The sequence below is a fragment of the Hibiscus syriacus genome, unplaced genomic scaffold (assembly GCF_006381635.1).
Source record: "Hibiscus syriacus cultivar Baekdansim isolate YM2019G1 unplaced genomic scaffold, ASM638163v2 tig00005294_pilon, whole genome shotgun sequence".
NCBI classification, from domain to species: domain Eukaryota; kingdom Viridiplantae; phylum Streptophyta; class Magnoliopsida; order Malvales; family Malvaceae; genus Hibiscus; species Hibiscus syriacus.
Genome location: NW_024062052.1, coordinates 705,674 through 712,331, shown reverse-complemented (window position 1 = coordinate 712,331; position 6,658 = coordinate 705,674). Strand labels below are relative to the sequence as shown.

Here is a 6,658-nt window from a genome sequence, read left to right as displayed (position 1 = left end):
AATCATCAAGTATAGATCACAGTTGAATTATGATAAAGTCGGTTTATAAACGTATATAATTTTATATTAGTATTGAGATTCCTCCTTCGTTGATAATAGTGATTTTGTATCTCATTTTCCTTAGTTGTTTGGTTGATTTTTATATTTTTCTTATATATTCCTATCTTATTATTTATTTAGGTGCTAGTTTATATACTTTAATAATTTTAAAAAATATTAAATAATATAATTAATTTATTTTACTTTTCAATTATTCATCTTATAATTTATTATGTTTTTATTTAATAAAATTAATTTTTATTATTAAATAAAAAATATTAATATTGACCTTTCAAAAATCAAAACTCATCATCATACAGGAATTGTATCATGTATGGATTTTTTACCTAAGTTTATATTCAAATCACATCATATACACCAATTTTGACTAAAAAAATTGAGTACTTAATTGAGAAAAAAATATAATCTATGTACAGACATATGAATTAAGCCCCACCCCCCACACACACAACCCACAAAGCGCAACAAACCCCTCTCTCTATCGGGGTTTGTTAAACATAGTTATCACTGTTTCCCATTGTAATAGTATGTATCTCAAACCCGCTTATATTTCTCACTAGTGTTCTTCAGCACATTTCGTTCAGAACTAATAAAACTATAATAGTAATAATCTGCTCCAGTAAACCACCGCCACGCCGCCGTATCATCCGCCTATTTTAACTGAAAAGATGGAGCAAAAACTGACAGTAGCGATAAACCAAATGCCTCCCCGTGGAACTCACCACCGGCGGGCTCACTCCGATACAACTTTCCGTTTCGACGATCTACTTCTCTTCGACCCTTCCGACCTCGATCTTTCCTCTCTTGACCTTCCGCCTTTCTCATCCAATCCCACTCCGCCGCATGTCATCCCTGTTCCCACTGATTCCTCCGATGACTCCTTGTCCGGCGGCCACCCTCCTCTCCCCTCCCACGGTAACCCTAGGCATATCTCTTCTCATCTCCGTAGTCTTTCTGTTGACTCTGATTTCTTCGAGGGACTAGGATTGACTGGACCCGCAATTTTCGACGGAGCTGGAGATGATAAATTTGGCGCGAAAGCAGGGGTGGGAGAGAAGAGAGCTCATCATAGGCATACTAACTCCATGGATGGGTCTTTTGAGGTTCAATCTCTAATGGCTGTTGACGGTGTTAAGACAGCTATGGCTCCTGATACGCTTGCTGATCTTGCTCTTATTGATCCAAAGAGAGCTAAAAGGTTCTTTTTTTCATCTACAACTACTTTTTTTTTTAATTAAGTGGAAATTTTCAAGTGTTTATTTTTAGTTAATTAAAAGGAAACGTAATTAATTATATGACTTTCTTCTTTTTCCTTTTGATCGTTTCTTCACAAAAAACAAGTTAGTTTTTCCTTCCTTGGTAGGCCCTTCCCCCTGTTTTGTGAATTGTGATGCAAATTTTTTTTTGGGATTTTAATTTGCAGTATATTAGTAATTACGTTACCGAAGGGGAAAAATATTGAATACTTGTTGCCTTATGGATGTCACTCGGTGCTTACTGAATGAAGTTTGTTTTGTGTTGTAGGATTCTGGCAAACAGGCAATCGGCTGCACGCTCGAAAGAGAGGAAGATTCGGTACACGAATGAGCTGGAGAGGAAGGTTCAGACACTTCAGACAGAAGCTACCAATCTCTCCGCGCAGGTCACATCGTTACAGGTAATCGAATTTTATGCCTTTCCAGTTTACTTTTACAACTCTGAAGTCTAAAACCCAGACAGTTGCTCCTTTCTAGAATGTGAATATTCCAGGTTCATGCATTCAAATTGTTTTATTAACATTTAGTTATTATTTTCTAGTTATTATAATATAATACCTACATTTATACACGGTTTTCCAATCGCAAAGTCTCCTGTTCTCTAGTTGTATCTTAAATCTTAATTGTAACTGTCATAGCTACTGGTTGTAGAGTTTTATACATATATTATAATATACTTGAAACTCCTGCTAGCCTATTCATTTATAGGTCAAATCACATTTGTGATCATTGCAATAATTGTTATAGGCTTTTCCCATTTTATAAGGAACTTGTAGAGTTTACTTTTATTTCGAAGAACTATTTGTTCTATGTAAAAAAGTAGTGGTTTTAGTTTCTTCCTTGGGGAGAGGGGGAATAACCCTAAAACCAACTTGATTTTTAAGAGGAAAATCTTTCTGCGACTGTTTTCAGCTTCCATATGGATAGAATCCTCTTCGTTGCAAGAACAGTTAAATGTAATGAAGGACTTATATTGCTGCTTCTGTGCAAGCTAATCTACATTGCCACTTGTCAGTATCTTTTGCACTTTTTACCTTCTTGAAAAGTTCCATTGTCTTTTGTTTTAGAAATTTTCTGACACAATTATCTTATATTGCAATCATTGATCAATCCCTAAGTAAGACAAGGGAAATTTACTATGCATACTGAAATGCTTGTGCCATTGAGAATTTTTGAGGCATTATTATTAGGAATCATTTTAATTCTTAAATCTATCAGTCAGATCATTGTATCCACCACCTTTGGTATTAGAGGGTGTATGCCTGTGTTGCATGGGCTGGGCTCTACTTTTGGATGGTATGGCATCTGACACATGTGAATTCCAGTTTTTAATTGTTTTGTTATACTTTGGGGGACGGATCTGTGATTCATGATAAGCAGCTCTACTTTGAACCCTTTTGTCAATGGGGATATGTTAGGGGAAATGAGAACTAAGTGACAGGTGTATTACCAGGTAAATAATTTATTGTGTTTAGTAATCAAATGTGATTACTTATGTTTTATGATAATTTTTAATGCTTTTAGGGTGTATCACAATATTACAGAATATTTAAATGAAAATTAGTATTTAACACTCTTGAGATGAATTCATGCCATTTTAAGTGCTGAGAGCAAGGAAACTTTGTGCACTTTCCTTGTTCCCGCTTAGGAATGAAGGTAAGGTATAAATCTCCTTTTTTTTCCCACTTTTCAATTGTTCCATATAAAAACTTCTTCTTTGTTTCTGCTTCCATAATATAGGCCATGCATATGCCTAGAGAATGGCATTTCTGTGATAAAATAGGGTCAGTTGGATTGGTTAATTTCATCCAATGGAATCGTTACAAGGTGCATGTCGAGTCACTATCTTATAAAACAGCTGCTAGAAAAGCATTACTTTTTGAGTTCTCCAAATACTTTCAGGAACTTTAATACTTAGTTGAGGAATGAATAGAGTATTACTATCTAATTAACGTTTGTCTGTTATGTATGTTAACATGTTGTATGTGGATGCATTTTATACTACATATAGATGTATATCCAGTAAAGCACTTACTTCACTGGCTTTATGCATCGTTTTCCCCTGGGGTTTGAATGGGGGAAAAGTGGCTTCCTCTAGCTTTTTATTGTGAAAGCAAAACAAAACGGTGCACTTTCCCGCTGACTCCATGTCTCTTTTTATCTAGAGCTTAAATAAGCAAAAAAACCTATCCTCTAGCGTTTCTTTACTGTGAAAGTAAAATCAAAAGTTTACTTTCATCTGCAGATCTTCCTTCTGATCTCATGGATAGTCCGCACTTACAACTTGGTTTTTTTTTAATCAAGAAAAGATGTATTCATGCAACTTGGTTATGGATATGGACCTGAAAAATGTCAATTCATAATATCTCAAAGATCCTATGTGACCCTAAGCCTTGACTTGTTAATCTAGCTAAAATAACTAAATAATGAAGATACAATGAATATAAAATATTATAATTTATGACATACTACAAATCCTTAGTAGTTTGATTGTTCAATCAACATTTTTTTGTCCCTCATCTGTTACTTCTCCTGTTCTAGAATTCATTATCAAGCAGACAACATGATATTTTAAATTTAACTATGAAGAATATGCACACTTTTTACATGTTTTCATTTGGTTGATGTGACAATACTCGTGTCTCTGTCTAAATTGTTAATTGATGATTGGTTTGATAGTTGCTTCTGCTGATTCCTTACCTTAATCTCTCTTTTTGGCTATTTGCTTTCAAGTTATCATTCACTTAATATATGACTGTATTTCTAGATTCCTATAGACTTATTTCTGTTGTAAGTACCCACAGTGAAGGGAATCAATTTGAATATATTTCTACTATGATGCAGAGAGACACTACTGGATTGACTACTAAGAATAAGGAACTCAAACTGCGGCTGCAGGTTATGGAGCAACAAGCAAAGCTTAGAGATGGTATGTATGTTTCTTCTCATTTGTGCAGTTGGTGGGAGCGTCATAGGTGAACTTATTACCGTTTTGTAGTCAATTGTCTAATATGATGTTTGTAAAACCATAAAACGCCATTTCAGAGTTAAGTGATTGCCATATAGATACGACACATTTTTTGTTTTCGTGTGGTTTTCAGATGCCATGTAGATATTTTCATAAGCCATTCTTTTAATGTAATCAATTCCTGCTAGGTCATCGACGCGGTTCAGACAGTTAATAAATTAGGTTTTGAAGATATCTTATTTATGTTGTATTGGTTTATTTATTTGACAGATTTATGTAGTATTTATTTTCCTCTGGTTTGCAGCACTGAATAATGCATTGAAGGAAGAAGTGCAATGGCTTAAGATACAAGCCAGTCAAATGTCAGGTATGAACGGAAATCCATTCAACAGTGCACCACTTCCTCAATTTTCACCCCACCATTCTGCTCCACACTTTGGTGTCCACCAGACCTCAACAGCACCAGCAGCTACAGATGCTTCCGTCATCCACCAACAACCAAACAATCAATGGACATCCGCAAACTCGCTTCATGAATTTTAACCACAACACTTAGTTTCACGTTGGAAGAAAATTCATTCAAGGGATCATCTTGTACATAGAAATATGTATACGCGTTGCAGGTTGAAGTTGTGAAAGAGTGTTTGCTCGGATCTGTCCCTTTGTATCGGGTTCACATATGGCTTTACCACCAGCTACGGCTAGACTAGATATGAATCTAAATCTGATGTTTAGGTTCTAATTTTATTGCATAATTTGTGGCTAGATGATATTTGAAATTATATTGTAATTATCCTCCGGTGAGATGACATTCTATGTATAAATTGTGGTTATTTTATTGGTATATCCAGTTGTAAAATAGTCTGGAGCTGACTTGAAAAATAATGTCAGGTGACGAGAAAAAGAAGACAATTCTGGTACCAGAACATTTACGCGATGCATGCACTGAATGAGAAAGAAAACATAATAAGAAGCACTTTATCGTAGTTAACGTGATCAACAGAATATAATTAATCATATGTTTTTATAATATAGAATGATTTTACGATAGTGTATGTTCATAATTTTTTTAGTTATTAATAACTTATAAATGTAACTGTTTGAATTTAAAATTTTAAACTTTAGGATTGAAATCAGTAAGTACTAACTAATAATGTTTTTAAAATAAAAATCAATTAATTTATAATTAAAACGATGGTGATTTAATTTATATATATAATTAGATATTAGATATATATTTAAAAAACGGATGAAAATTCAATAATTTATGATGCATAATGACATATGATATCCATTTACAGTGAAGACACTTAATTTCGTCCTTCCACGTTATTATATAATATATTTATATTTTAAATCATATTATATAATATATATTCATTTTTATTTCTTAACATTTATTTATATTCTATTTTGCAGGCCCAATTGATGCCCCAAATACAAATAAGTCCTCATGCGTGACCCAAACAAATGCCCTGGTCCAACCCAGACCTCAAACACACACGCAGACCAACCAGCTAGGGTTTCTAGAACCCTAGCATTCCAAGCGGCGCAGCATCACACCCCGAAGACTCGCCACGCCGAGCGTCCCGTCGGTTACTTCGCCCCAGTAACAACCCAAGACTCTCTTTCTCTCGGGTGCAGCAACGTGTTGTTATGGGACACCAAAAAATAGCAAATAACAAGTGTTTTAGTCCAATTACAACACTAAAAATTCAGAATAAAATAGCATATAAATACCCTTGTAATCAACACAAAGAGATTACCAAAGATTACACACAAACAGACACAATCCACAGGATAGACACAAAAATCTCACAAAGTACAAGAAGCGTTGTAAAGTCATTCAAAATCAGAGAAATAAAAAGGTAGAAATTTTGTTACCTTTGTTGTTTTTGATTCGTGTTCCTTGCATGCCTTGCTTGTCTCCTTTCTGGATTTTTTAAAAAACCACGAACGCCGATTACTTTGGGGTGGAGGTTTTCGAAACTTTAACCTTAGATTTACCACCTGAGGCTTTGTTTTTGAGGAAACTATCTAGATTTCCTGAATGAGGGCACTGAGAACTTTGAAAAAAATAAAAGCTTTTTTTATTTTACCGTCGATGACCGGCGGTCGGCGCCGATCAACGGCGGCGGCGAGGCGGCCCGGTGCCGGATTCTGGGAATCGCGGCCTTTGTTCTTATATGCATAACCTATGGGTCACTGGAAACACGCACGCAACTCGATCCCTTAACAGAAGATTCGTGTTTTTTATTGAAAAGGGGGTAAATCTCGTTTCTGGTCCCCTCGGTTTTAGAATTGTTTTTTGGTCCCGAAGTCAATTTTAATTTCGAATTCTCTTTTAAATTTAATCTTTTATTTTGAATTTCAC

The 6,658-nt window shown here is 34.9% G+C and overlaps 1 pseudogene; it reads left to right on the top strand.

Moving 5' to 3' along the window:
* Positions 1 to 569: 569 nt before the first annotated feature.
* Positions 570 to 5,145, top strand: LOC120199079 (annotated as a pseudogene).
* The last annotated feature ends 1,513 nt before the right edge of the window (positions 5,146 to 6,658 follow it).